Source organism: Podarcis cretensis (assembly GCF_951804945.1).
Source record: "Podarcis cretensis genome assembly, chromosome: 8".
In the NCBI taxonomy this organism is placed as follows: domain Eukaryota; kingdom Metazoa; phylum Chordata; class Lepidosauria; order Squamata; family Lacertidae; genus Podarcis; species Podarcis cretensis.
In genome coordinates, this window is record NC_137177.1 from 23,189,445 (window position 1) to 23,204,676 (window position 15,232).

At 42.7% G+C, this 15,232-nt stretch overlaps 1 long non-coding RNA gene across 2 annotated transcripts; it reads left to right on the forward strand.

Annotated features, from left to right (window-relative positions):
* Window positions 1–401: 401 nt before the first annotated feature.
* LOC307221793 lies at window positions 402–6,371 on the forward strand. Of its 2 annotated transcripts, none has more exons than XR_013841522.1 (3): window positions 402–544; window positions 3,841–3,991; window positions 6,250–6,371. It is a non-coding gene; the product is annotated as an uncharacterized lncRNA (long non-coding RNA). The 2 variants fall into 2 exon arrangements; XR_013841523.1 differs by having other exon boundaries at window positions 402–512.
* The last annotated feature ends 8,861 nt before the right edge of the window (window positions 6,372–15,232 follow it).

The following is a 15,232-nucleotide window of genomic DNA, read 5'->3' on the forward strand; positions in this document are numbered from 1 at the left end:
TTTGCATCTTTTATCTTTAGGAAAATCCTCATGAAGATTGATTGGCCTTTTGGTACAAACTTCTCCTGGTGTACACATTTTTACAATGCAATTTCCCCAGATGTAATGCATTTTTTCCCATGAACATATGCATCTTCATGCACACTTTATCTTCTCGTGTATGCATTATTGCCTAAAATACTCGGCTGGTGAGCAACTTTGGGGGGGGGGATGGAAAAAGAAAAATCCCAAAGGATGGTGATACTTCCATTCCTGAACTGTCTTGGAAAGTGCAAAATTGAGTCAGTTTCCTCTTCAAGTGAAAACTATTTTGAATTTCCAGTACGATGGGAATTGCTCAAAACAATAAACCGGGGCAAATAGCACAACCATCTATCTGTTCAGTTCTTATTTTGCAGCCTCAAGTTACAGCAACTCGCTATTCCCCAAGGAAATCAAGGGCGTTGCTGGAGTACCGCGAACAGATCTGTAGTCATCTTAAGATGACATACACAACTGGCATCAGAGAGGTGGTGAGGCTTTTTTCCAGTTTGAAATCAAACAAGTAAGATCACTTCCCTCTTTGTCTGTGCTGCTGTGATGGGACTGCCACCCCCCCCCCCCCCCAGGCTCAGCTGCTTGCCAACTGCCGAGAATTATAGTATGGTTTTGCAGGCAGCCCATTAAAAATAATTGGTGTATGGAGAATAGGTGAAACGGAGGGAGGAGAAATTCAAATTTGTTTGCATTTTAATGAGAAACTGCCTAATCCACACTTCTCAAACCAAAATGTGAACCAAAACACAGATACCATTTGAAACTGACACTTTTCTGAAATTTTCAATGCAGTTCTGCAAACAAATAATATGAACAAAAATGAATATTTTTTTGGGGGGGGGGAATGTGCATAAAAGCACATAATGGGGTAACTGTGCCCCTGAAGGACCAGGTGCGCAGCCTGGGAGTCATTTTGGACTCACAGCTGTCCATGGAGGCACAGGTCAAATCCGTGTCCAGGGCAGCTGTTTACCAGCTCCATCTGGTACGTAGGCTGAGACCCTATCTGCCTGCGGACTGTCTCGCCAGAGTGGTGCATGCTCTGGTTATCTCCCGCTTGGACTACTGCAATGCACTCTACGTGGGGCTACCTTTGAAGGTGACTCGGAAACTACAACTAATCCAGAATGCGGCAGCTAGACTGGTGACTGGGAGCGGCCGCCGAGACCATATAACACCGGTCTTGAAAGACCTACATTGGCTCCCAGTATGTTTCCGAGCACAATTCAAAGTGTTGGTGCTGACCTTTAAAGCCCTAAACGGCCTCGGTCCAGTATACCTGAAGGAGCGTCTCCACCCCCATCATTCTGCCCAGACGCTGAGGTCCAGGGCCGAGGGCCTTCTGGCGGTTCCCTCATTGCGAGAAGCAAAGCTACAGGGAACCAGGCAGAGGGCCTTCTCGGTAGTGGCGCCCACCCTGTGGAATGCCCTTCCAGCAGATGTCAAAGCGATAAACAACTACCTGACATTCAGAAGACATCTTAAGGTAGCCCTGTTCAGGGAAGTTTTTAACGTGTGATTTTACTGTATTTTTGGTTTTTATGGAAGCCGCCCAGAGTGGCTGGGAAGGCCCAGCCAGATGGGCGGGATATAAATAATAAATTATTATTATTATTATTATTATTATACCGGTATATCTGTGAAACGTTCATACAGGAATGCATTATATTGCATGACATTGCTTGCAAAAATGTGTATCAAAACTGCAATGCACAAATATGTTTATTTTTGAGAAATCTGCACCAAAATGCTAACGAATTTTCATGGGAAGTTTTTCCTTATAAAAATAAACCATAAAATGCTGTGGAAATGTGGGTAACTGAAATTCAGTTTGGAAAAATTTGAAATTTGGAGAACCAAATTGACAGATTTGTCCATCTGCAAAAGGGCATTATAGATGCATCAGGTCATTGTCAGAAAGGTGGATTCATAGTCCAGGACCTTTCTCTTAGGAATGTTTGGGAAAATAGGATTGGCATAATCATAGAATTATAGAGTTGGGAGGGAACCCAAGGTTCATCTAGTCCATGGATAGGCAAACTAAGGCCCAGGGGCCAGATCCAGCCCAATCGCCTTCTAAATCCTGCCCGCAGATGGTCCTTGAAGCAGCGTGTTTTTACATGAGTAGAATGTGTGCTTTTATTTAAAATGCATCTCTGGGTTATTTGTGGGTCACAGAAATTCGTTCATTTTTTCTTCTTCAAAATATAGTCCGCCCCCCCCCCCACAAGGTCTGAGGGACAATGGACTGGCCCCCTGCTTTAAAAGTTTGCTGATCCCTGATCTAGCCCAACCCCCTGCAATGCAGGAACCTCAACTAAAACACCCATGACAGATGGCCACCCAACCTCTGCTTAAACATCTCCAAGGAAGGAGAGTCCACAACCTGCCGGGGGAGACTGTTCCTCTGCCAAACAGCTCTTACTCTCAGAAAGTTCTTCCAGATATTTAGGCAGAATCTCCTTTCTTATACAGTGGTACCTTGGGTTACATACACTTCAGGTTACATGCGCTTCAGGTTACAGACTCCACTAACCCAGAAATTGTGCTTCAGGTTAAGAACTTTGCTTCAGGATGAGAACAGAAATCGTGCTCCGGCGGCGTGACAGCAGCAGGAGGCCCCATTAGCTAAAGTGGTGCTTCAGGTTAAGTACAGTTTCAGGTTAAGTACAGACCTCCGGAACGAATTAAGTACTTAACCCGAGGTACCACTGTAATTTGATGGCCACCAACTTGGATGACTTTTAAAAAGGATTAGAAATATTCACAGGGATAAGACTATCAATGGCTTCTAGCTATCTCTGCTGTTCCTCCACTGTCTGAAGGCATTGTGCTAGGGATTGCAAGTGAGCAGAGTGCTGCTATGCTGAGCTCCAGTTTTTGAGGTTCCCACTGCTGTTTCGTTTGAGAACAGGCTGCTGGACTAGATAGGCCATTGGCTTGAGCCAGCAGGTTCATCTAATGTTCTTATGTGTTGGAACATCTCAGTAGATTTTTGATAGTTGTGGACATACATACATTGGGCCTTCCATTGACAGAAGATGGTGTTGCTAGATTTACACCTACCGAAATCTGTATTGCCAAACACTATATTTAATGTAGCAGTTCCCTATTAAATGTGGGTGATTGTCAGGATGCTGTCAGAGGCTTCCGGCTGGTTGCCCAGGAAAGCATAAAGACAAGGAAAAGTTTCTTGGCATCCTTTTTTAATTTCCATCTTTACAGAGAGCGGCTATGGAACCCTGCCTCTTGGTTAATGGCATTGTCCTGAGTGAATCTCCACCCCCTTCCCTCCCACTTCCTCATTCATCATCATCATCATCTCTGCTATGAGTGCTGCTACGTGCCCTTTGTCTTTGAGCTCTTTGCTCTCCTACTTTTAAGGCTCACCAGGTTCAGGGAGATGGAGGGTCTGGAATGTTTTCTAAGGACAACATGTCATCTGGGTGTTGTTCTGGCTCTCTTATGATTTCCCAGCTTTCCCCCTCATCTGCCTCTGAGCTGTGACCACCCACAAACCACTGTTGTAAATCTAGACTGTCTTCCTCTTTCTCCACCCTGGTACAGGATGGGGAGGCAGTCTCCACCATTCCTCCTCTGCCCAGTCCCTGACTTTTGCCTTTGTTGCAAGGAGACAACAGATACAGAGATGGGATCACTGGCACCTTGGAAGTGGAGGTCTTTGCCATTCACTACTCCACACTGGGCTAGCTGGATTCTTAACATGGGCCTAACCCTAAAGGGGATCTTGAAATGCAGCCAGAGATCACTGGTACTTTCTGACTCAGAATTCTCTACTGCCAGGTAGATCCCTCTGATGACCTCATGGATGTTTTCTTTCACTCATCGCAATGACTCCACGATTGGGTGAGACAAGAAGCTTTAAAATATACATCAGAGTGAAAAGTCATTTTTATGACTGCGATTACTGGGAATAGCTGCCAAAGCACCTCAGGTGAGAAACTTCCATAAAAACTGACACCCAGCCAACATTGCTGCAGAGAGGAAAGGTGCAAAATGGCTTTATAATGTCCATGATGAGATATTTTGGCTTCACATTAGGACAGTAAGCCCCCAACAGACAAATTAGATAGGACGTTAAATGTTGTGGGTGCCCAAACACGGTGTGGTGTAGGAGAGGGGAAGCTTAACCCTTCTGGTCTACTATGGTCCTAGGGAAAATTGACTCTTAAATCCTCTAGAAGACTGTGGAAGGAAGCTGCCATTGTCATCAATGGAAACTTCAGGGTGGGATGGGCAATTTTTAATTGGCCTTCTGGCGGTTCCTTCCCTGCGAGAAGCCAAGTTACAGGGAAGCAGGCAGAAGGCCTTCTCAGTAGTGGCGCCCGCCCTGTGGAACGCCCTCCCACCAGATGTCAAAGAGAACAACAACTACCAAACTTTTAGAAGACATCTGAAGGCAGCCCTGTTTAGGGAAGCTTTTAATGTTTGATCCATCACTGTATTTTAATATTTGGTTGGAAGCCACCCAGAGTGGCTGGGGAAGCCCAGCCAGATGGGCGGGGTATAAATAATAAATTATTATTATTATTATTATTATTATTATTATTATTATCATCATCATCATCATCATCATCATCATTATTGGACGATGGGGAGAAAAAATAACCCCATCATTCCACTGGCAACTGTAGTTTGGGCAAAACAAACAAGCACACAAACAAGGCATGCTAAATACACTGAGACATTTAATGCCACATTAAATGTGACATTTGCAAGCAAAGAGTTACATGGCCTAATACCCAACATCTCCATGTAGGGCAGGCCTGAAACAATAGACGGCCATTGCCAGCCTGTGTAGAAAATACTGAGCTAGATAAAACATTAGTTCGATTCCATCAAATGAAACTTCCTCGGTTCCCTGTTTTCCTCTTTGTGCCAAGACCTAGCTGAATCTCGCCTCTCTTGACATCAATAACCTGAAACATTTCACTGCATGCCTACACTATTCGTGGCCCATTTATAAGAATCCAGCCTCCAAGCATTGTTGGCCTGCCATAGGTTTGATACACCTCTCTGTTTTTGCAGTTACTTTCGCCATTTCTGTAAACATGCCACATATACAGGAATCTCTCTTTACGAAATGATATGAGTTATTTCCAGCAGTTTTTGGCAGCAAACATGTTTATTTTCCAAATAATTTGAGTAAGTCTTTATATAGAACTTCTGTAGCCATGGCTCTTTTTTTTTCCAAGAAAACATTCTTTTGGATTTATTTCACTAACAGTACACAAGTGTTAATCAGTGGTGGCAGCATCGGGGTGATTGTGTATTATTAGTTTTTGCACCAAAGAGCGAAAAAACAGGGGAGATGTTCTTCTCCAGCCTAAGTAGCACCAGACTGTCCCCTGTCATCACCACTGGGGAGAGACAAAGAGGAAGAAAATGGTGCTGAACAAAAATCCCCACGTCAGGAGTTATGATCAATTGTTATTTATCACCTACCCTTTGTCATGAGGTCCCATGGAGGGTACAACAATTAAAACACTATGTTGAAACCAATTTGAAACAGAATTACAGAATTAAATGTGAAGAAGTCTGGTGAAACTCAAATGGTTTCCCAGTTTCAACAGAGTCCTCTAATTTTCTGCTTAGAGTAAAAAGACCATGCCAGTTTCATCAAGGATTCCAGTATTAATTTCCAATGGCACTTACTTCCAAGTAATTATGCTTAAGAATTTAGCATTTGGCTGCAAATGTATACTCAAGTCTGTTTGAAAATAAAATTTAGGCTAACAACTAATTCACGCTTTTCTAGAAAAAGAGGTGCCAGAGCTCACCATGAACAGCTTCCTCATTCTCTTAGAAAGGCAACAGTGGACCCCAAGAGGTGCTGGAACTGAGTTCAAGTGAGTTCCAGCTGAAAAAAAGCCCTGTCCAGAAGAATATGCAAACTGAAACACAGCTTTTCATTGAAACATGCACTTTTCTGAATTTTGCAACGCAATTCTCCAGCCAATTTATCTACACAAAATGCATGTACTATGAAATAGTGTGCATAAAATGAAAATATTTGTGAAAATAGCATACACTGTATTAGTGAAAATTGCTTTGCAAAAAAATATGTATATTAGGATAAGATCAACAAAGATGCTGCTGATGAACTTTCATGAGGACATAAAAAGAAAAAGAAAACTCACAATTTTTTAGTCTTAGGAAGTTGCTCCTAATGTTAAGCAGTTTTCCTATTAGATGTGGTCTGGAGCAACGTAAATTAAAGGGGAAGGCAGAATGGAGAGAGGTGGAAGGTAAGACGAATGTTGGCCCAGCAGAGGGCAGCGTTGCAGTGTCTACAGACTTAAAGACCACAGTGCTTTGCATCAATATGAATGCATAAAGCTGCCTTGGACCAAGTCAAGCGATTCATCTGAAATTCACTGGACAGAGCCCTCATAAGCAGGGTCCAGGTGGAAATTGTTGAAAAGTTCAGGAAAATCCAGACGTTTGGCGAATGTAATCAAAAATAGCTCAGAAACTCTCTCTCTCTTTTTGAGCCAAAACTCAATAACTTTGGGCAAAACTAAAAAAAAAAGCTCAAGAACTTTTGTGTCCGTATTTTCACCTTTTCAAAGATGGCAACCCTAGTCCTTACCCAGCCTTAGAAGCTGGGGATTGAACCTGCAACCTTTTGCAAGCAAAGCTATGACCCTTCCCCGTCCTTTTGTGATGATGACTTATCAATGCACCAAACATGCACTCCTGTGAACTGATAAAATCACATAAATAAGCAAACTTGGAGGAATTGGAGTTCTTGTTCTCTGGCATGCTTTTCTGGTTTTCTGATGTGGCGTGTTCCTCATGTACAGGAATGTACATCTGCACAACAAAACACTGCATAAAATGAATATGGATGCAATCATCTACAAGGTCACATTAAAAATTGAGGGGGTTGTTTTAATTTAGGCTGTGGTCTTATACATATACACACACACACACACACACACACAGAGGAAGAACAAGCAAATTAACAGAAATAATAGACAAACTGAACAAAGTCCATTTCTGGAATTAGTTTTGTGAAATTCCCATAGTTGAACTGGAAACTGAGGAGGATTTCAACACAGGGGAGAGTGAACCATCGGGAAATAGAATGGGCTAAATCAGGCATATGCAAACTTGGCCCTCCAGATGTTTTGGGATGACAACTCCCATCATCCCTAGCTAACAGGACCAGTGGTCAGGGATGATGGGAGTTGCAGTACCGAAACATCTGGAGGGCTGAGTTTGCCTATGACTGGGCTAAATTCTCCAGGTTAAACAGTACATTAGACTGATGAACATCTGTTGAGGACTGAAACCGGGAAAAGGGTGGGTGGAGTCTGGGAATCCAAAGGGTACATAACTATAACTTGCTTTGTTTTTATTTTGTTTTGCTATTTGTATGGAATTTGGGAAAGCCGTGGAAGGGAAATTTTGGTCGACTTTAGGAAAAATGTTTAAAAATGAGCAACGATGTATAAGTATTGAGGTTTAAGTTTGGTTATAAGGATTTGTTGAATTAATAATTTAAATTGGAATACAGGAAGGCGAGGTGTGAGGAGGTCTGAGAAATAAGTTAAATGAAAATAAGTAATTGAAATTTTATGTGTTCTTTTTTTAATTGTTTTTTTTAAGTTTTGGATTTTTGTATTTCTGTTATTTTTTGTCTAATTTTTGTTTTTGTGTGGTTTTTGAAAATGCTAATAAACATTTATTAAAAAATAAAATAAAATAAATGACTGGGCTAAATTCATACAACCTTACAAAGAAGCACCTCTCTAATTGGTGAAGGGCTGTAGCTCAGTGGTTAAGCATTTGCTTTGCATACAGAAGGTCCATGGTCTAATCCCTAATATCTCCAGGTACAGCTGGAAGAGAATTTTGCTTGGAACTTCAGAGATAATACTGAGCTAGACAGACCAGTATGCAGTGCTGTATTTATGTATAAGCTAAACAAACTATAGCTTAGGGCCCCACTCTCTTGAGGCCCCCCCAAAAAACTAAAGGAAAAAAATTGGATGTATATTTCCAAAATATAAGATAAAAAAACAAATAAAATAAAACCTACATACAGCAACAGTGTTTTGTGTTGTGTAGGCTCCTATGAGGTAAGTAATGTGCCCCGCCTGCTAGCAGGCTCCATGAAATATCACTGGTTTGCTCATTTCTATATATAGGGTGCCTACATTCTGCATGAACTGGTTGCACGGCCACATGTAGCATGCAGCTGCAGACTGCAGTGCAGCACAGTTGAATGTAGGTGAAGCTGTTGTACCTGTTAATAGGTAAAGGTACCCCTGCTCGTACAGGCCAGTCTTGCCAGACTCTAGGGTTGTGCGCTCATCTCACTCTATAGGCCGGGAGCCAGCGCTGTCCGCAGACACTTCCAGGTCATGTGGCCAGCGTGACAAGCTGCATCTGGCGAGCCAGCACAGCACACGGAACGCCATTTACCTTCCTGCTAGTAAGCAGTCCCTATTTATCTACTTGCACTTAGGGGTGCTTTCAAACTGCTAGGTTGGCAGGCATGGGACCGAGCGACGGGAGCGCACCCCGTCGAACCGCCGACCTTTCGATCAGCAAGTCCTAGGCACTCTGGCTTTTACCCACAGCGCCACCCAGTTGTACCTGTTATGTAACATTAAAAAGTGCTTGTAGACTGATGATCAGGCAGCCTACACTAAGGGTATGAATCTTATGCCTACTGATTGATTTCATGTAACAATTACTTTGATAAAATACGTATTTTGTTATGTGCAAATGGCCTTAGATACCTATTAGGTCCATAAATTACAGTATAGCATATATTCAACACAAAATACAGTGACAATCTGTTGTTGACAAAGGACAGCTGGACATATAAAGGGCCCCATTACCTTCAGTAGCTCAGGGCCTCATCAAACCTAAATCCGGCCCTGCCAGTATGGTCCTAACTGTAACCCAGAAAAGCACAATCCTTCCTTCTGCTCCTGATGTTCAAGATGTGTGTGCTGCTGCTGCTTATGTAGCCAAATCTTCCTCCCATCTATGCACAAGAGGGAGGTATCAGCAGGCTTCAAGGAACTCCAAGGTTCTCAGAAATATACAAGTTTGCTGGGGGGGGGGCTAAAGGGAGGAAACTGCCCCCCTCAAACCTATGATTAGGCTGCAAATTCTTTAATCATCCTTGACACACCTCATGCACAGGCAGTATCCTATAGTGTTTCCAACAAAATCAAATCTCTTAGCAAAGCCCAAAGGGGCTAATTTAAAATATTAGTACAGAAGAGTGTTGTGTGTAGGCCTCCCTGAGAAGCTTACACACAAGTTAAGAGGAATACAACATAAGGACACTTTGGCCGAAGGATGGTGGAATTCTGTCATCTTTAGAAACACAGCAGGAAGTGTAAGAGCAGTCCCTAGGGTTTATACTTACAGCGTGGCGTAGTGGTTAGAGTATTGGGCTAGGAGCTGGGAGACCCGAGATAAATAATAAATGTTGAAAATGTAAAGAAAAAGAAGGAACATTTTATCATATGTGGTGGGAATGTAAAAAAGTAAAGAACTTATGGGAAATGATATATAACGAGATGAAAAAGATGTTGAAATATACATTATTTAAAAAACCAGAAGCATTTTTACTTGGTATTATAGGTCAGGACATTAATAGGCAAGATGTTAAATTGCTTTTATATGCAACAACTGTGGCAAGAGTATTATTAGCCAAGAAACGGAAACAAGAAGAAATTCCAACGAAAGAAGAATGGCAGACGAAATTAATGGACTACGCAGAATTGGACAAAATGACAGGAAGGATTCAAAACCTGCAGGACCAGAGATTTACAGAAGATTGGAAGAAGTATATGAATTATTTGAAGAGCAACTGTAATCAACAAATTACGCTAGTAGGACTACAAGAAGTTTTAGTTACAGATAGGTAGCCGTGTTGGTCTGCCATAGTCAAAACAAAATAAAAGAAAAAAATTCCTTCCAGTAGCACCTTAAAGACCAACTAAGTTAGTTCTAGGTATGAGCTTTCGTGTGCATGCACACTTCTTCAGATACACTGAAACAGAAGTCACCAGACCCTTCTATATAGTGATGAGGTGGGGAGGGGTATTACTCAGAAGGGTGGTGAGAATGGGTGATTGGCAGATAGCTGTGATGAGCCTATTGACGACTCTTAACGACTGCAATAGGTCTTACAGGAAAAAGCAAGGGGTGAGAAGGTGAAAAATGGTTTTGTCATGTATAATGAGATAAGAATCCAATGTCTTTGTTCAGACCAGGTCTCTCCATGGTTTTAAGTTTGGTAATAAGTTGCAATTCAGCAGCTTCTCTTTCCAGTCTATTTCTGAAATTCCTTTGTAATAGAACAGCTACTTTGAGATCTTGTATAGAATGTCCTGGGAGATTGAAGTGTTCTCCTACTGGTTTCTCTGTCTTGTGATTCCTGATGTCGGATTTATGTCCATTTATCCTTTGGCGTAAGGTTTGGCCTGTTTGTCCAATATAGAGAGCTGAAGGACACTGTTGGCATTTGATGGCATACACAATGTTAGACGATGAGCAATTAAATAGTCCCGAGATGGTATGTGTGATGTTGTTGGGGCCAGTAATGGTGTTGTCCGGGTGTATGTGGCAGCAAAGTTGGCATCTGGGTTTATTGCAGGCTCTGGTGCCAGTGTCCGTGTTAAGTCTGGTAGTAGTATTATTGTGGGTTAGGAGTTGTTTAAGATTGGGTGGCTGTCTGTAGGCAATGAAAGGTCTTCCTCCCAGAGCTTGAGAAAGAGAACTGTCATTGTCCAGGAGAGGTTGTAGATCTCTGATGATGTGTTGTACTGTTTTAACTTGGGAGCTGTATGTGATGACTAGAGGTGTTCTGTTATTTTCTTTTTTGGGTCTGTCTTGCAGCAAGTTCTCTCTGGGTATCAGTCTGGCTCTGTTGATCTGTTGTCTAACTTCATCTGCTGGGTATTATAGTTCTAAAAAGGTTCGCTGTAGATGCCCCCTGAGGGAAGATCTGATCATTGTCCTTTGTTCCAGTCCATGCTGAATCCATTCCCATATGTAAGTTCTTTGTGATCTTGATTGTCTTCTGTCTAGGACCATCAGGGTTGGCATAGCAACTGGGCAGGGCTCCTGTGGATGGGCTGGGATGGTGAAGGGATTATGGTGCCCTGTATCAAACCTTCCCCATTTTGTAGTCCTTCCTTCATGGAGTAAAATAAAAGTAGAACAGTGCAAATCCGATGCATGGTTGATTTTCTATGAATTTATAACAGAAGTGTAGCGTATGTAGTGTGTGAGTGTGAGTGTGTGTGAAGTTTGTACAAACTGAATGATGGGGGGGTGTTTCCTGCTACACTGTTGAAAATGATATGATAATAAAAAATTATATATCTATCTATCTATCTATCTATCTATATATATATATATATATATCTGGGAGCTTTAACCCCAAAGAGGCAAATGGAGGATTACAACTTGAGGCCTTATATGACTGTAATTAGGAGAAGCCAGTTTTTGAAGATGGGTGCCTGGCCTGATCTGGAAAAGGAAAAGTGGAGAGATCCCTTTATGCAGGGATCAAATGACTTTTGGAATATGAATTTGAGCCAGGAGGAGATTGGAGCTTCGGGGGCCTTTGGACTTTGAAGAACTGTGAAACAAGGTTTGGAATACTTTATGGGTCCTAGCTTTAATTATGGAAACCTGGCAGACTTGTCAAGAAGGAATATAATCATCGTTGGGATGGAGCTCCCCCGAGATCTGCTTTTTAGCACCAAAGTTTATCAAGAAGATCGGCAGAAGGGAAATGAAGAAGAGTTAAGAGCCTCGGCTATCAGATCTCCAGGTTGATGGACGCTGGGAGGTTGATGGAACTGAGGGCAGGGGCTGGGACCGGGGAGGGGAGACGGAGGAAAGAAATTGGGAATTTAAAGTGTATATAAGGATTTTTTAAAAAAAATAATAATAATTAATGAGAAATGGAAAAATCGTGGAATGAAATTTTTATGACCCTAGGGGAAATGTCTTAAGAGATTAAGTTCAATATATTAGTTTTAATGAGAAATAAGATTAAATAAAGTAAAAATGGATGATTAATTGGTGAAAGAAGAGAATGTCAAACTACAGTATATTAAGATAAATTATTAGGATAAAAACAAGGATGAAGGATTTGCTGGAATATCTAACTGAATCAGAATACAAAGAGGGGAGGTGTGAGGAGGTCAAGGAAATAAGTTAAAGAAGGAAAGTTATGTAAAGGTTTGATTTGGGTTTTTTTCTCTCTTTTTTCTTTTTCTCTGGATTCTAGGCATTTTTTTGCTTGTTTTTTGTCTGTTTTCCATTTTTTATCTTTTTCTTTTGATGTGACTTGTTTTTATGTATTGCTTTTTTGGGGGGGTTAATTGGGTGGTTTTTTTGTTGTGACTTATGTAACCTTTAAAATTTTAATAAAAATCTTTTTTTTGAAAAAAAAAGATAATAAAAAATTATTTTGAAGGGGGGAAAAGGAGCTGGGAGACCCGAGTTCAAATCCCTTCTCAACCAGGAAGCTCACCTTGGGCCAGACAGTGTCTCTCAGCCTGACCTACCTCACAGGGTTGTTGTGGGCTTATGAGCAGGGGGAGAACTGTTTACACCAGCTTGAGCTCCTTGGAGGAGAGGTTGGGATATAAATGTAATAAATAAGGGGAAGGGGATATAGCAGGTTTGGGGAACCTTTGGCCCTCCAGATGTTGCTGAACTACGACTCGCACTATGCCTTGCCATTGGCCATGCTTGCTGGGCATGATGGGAGCTGTAGTTCAGCAAATTATGAATGGCCAAAGGTTCCGCACAATGGACTAGAGAAAGGAGTTACTGGCCGGAGTCCCTTATCATCTAGGGTTCAGTCTCCTCATGATAATAATGTAGGGAAAATGATTCACAACTCACCCAACAGCACAGAGCACCTCTGGGTTAAGCTACATCCTTGAAGCAGAAAAAAGCAGAGGCACAGGCACACCCATTTGTGCAACAAGTCCCTCAATGATCCCCTCTCCGCCCTTTTGGCACACAGGAACAAAATTGGTGATTTATGACCAGGAAGGAAATGGGGAAATTCCCATAGATTTCCGCCCTGGCCTAGGAATTGGCCAATGTGAATTTCTTGCTCTGTAATATATGATTCTTGACCCAAGAAGGGATTTCTAGAGCAAAGGAACAAGTGCTGTGACACGAGTCTCTCCTTCTTTACCTGCACAAAAAGATGCAAAGGAAAAGGAAGAGAGGAGGCAGTTCTCCAGCAAAATGATGGGTCCAAAATGCATATGCCAAGATGAAGTGCGCATACTTTAATGCTGATAGTGTACAAAAATACATTATATCACGGGAAACTGCTTTGCAGCAATGTGTATATCTGGGGGGATATTGACACAAAAATGTCTATATAAATTAAAATGCTGATTAATCTTCACAAGGACTACTTTTTAAAGTTGCAAATTGGTGTTGAAATGACCGTAAGATTGGGAAACTGAGAGAAACTGAAATCGACAGATTCACCCATCCCTAATTAAGCAGTACAGTGGTACCTCTGGTTAAGAACTTAATTCGTTCTGGAGGTCCGTTCTTAACCTGAAACTGTTCTTAACCTGAAGCACCACCTTAGCTAATGGGGCCTCCTGCTGCTGCTGTGCCGCTGCTGCACAATTTCTGTTCTCATCCTGAGGTAAAGATCTTAACCCGAGGTACTATTTCTGGGTTAGCGGAGTCTGTAACCTGAAGTGTCTGTAACCTGAAGTGTATGTAACCCGAGGTACCACTGTATATACATCTTGTTAAATAAATAACAAAGAAGTCCTGCTGTCTTATCCAGTTTGATCAGTGGTGGCTGGTGCCAATTGGGACTGGTAGGGTAAAAGGAACAGCTGGTGGAGCAACGATAGGCAGAGCCAAGTAATTTTAGTTTTGCCGGTATCTCTTCCCTGCTGAGTTCTACAAGGGCAACACAGACAGTCTCCTCCTCATACTGTCATTAAGTAAGGTGGCATGCAGATGGGGGCAGGCTGAGGTTGGTGGGGCAACACCTGATTTGCCCCACTGCACCAGTCTCCACAGGGACGTGGGTGGCACTGTGGGTTAAACCACAGAGCCTAGGACTTGCCGATCAGAAGGTCAGTGGTTCGAATCCCTGTGAAGGGGTGAGCTCCCATTGTTTGGTCCCTGCTTCTGCCAACCTAGCAGTTCGAAAGCATGTCAAAGTGCAAGTATATAAATAGGTACCGCTCTGGCAGGAAGGTAAACGGTGTTTCCGTGCACTGCTCTGGTTCGCCAGAAGCGGCTTAGTCATGCTGGCCACATGACCCAGAAGCTGTACGCCAGCTCCCTAGGCCAATAAAGCGAGATGAGTGCCACAACCCCAGAGTTGGTCACGACTGGACCTAATGGTCAGGGGTCCCTTTGCCTTTACCTTTACCAGTCTCAACAGAGTTTGATATCAAAGAGGGGAGAGAATAAAGTGCCAGTGAAACCAGCTGCCGCAGTGCAGAGCAATGGGACTCAAATAGAATAAAAGGCACTGGATGAACACAGCTGCTTTCAGTCTGGATGACGCAAGCACCGGAAGACACACTGTGCCATGGGATGTCCCCTTCTCTGTTTTCTTTTTCAACACACCCCTTCCCCATTCCGATCAGGAGGCACCTCCCAGAAAAAGCAACAAAAAAACAAAGCCTTTTTTTAAAGCAGTTACCCATTATTTTCTCCAACACAATAGAACACTTCTTGGGTTGGAGAGAAAACAATTCGCCTTGTGTGTCACAACTCCTGTGGAGGCGTTCCAGTGCGTCAGTCAGAACCATTAGCATGAAGAATTGCTGGAGAATAAGAAAGGGAAGGGTCATTTTCAAGTAGTAGCAGAGGCCATCCACTCAGTGGGGGCTGGTCCATTAATGGGGATTCCCCTCCCCACCTGACCTCTACCATCACTGGCATCACTGTGGGTTGCCAGGAGAGAGAAGGGGAGGAGCCAAGTGTTGGTGAGGTGGGCATGGTGCGGGCACACAGGCAAGCATCCCAGATTGCCTCCATTTGTACCTTTGAACCTCACTGACCTTCCCAATGTTCTTCTTGTTGTTTAGTCATTTAGTCATGTCCGACTCTTTGTGACCCCCATGGACCAGAGCACACCAGGCACTCCTGTCTTCCACTGCCTCCCGCAGTTTGGTCAAAC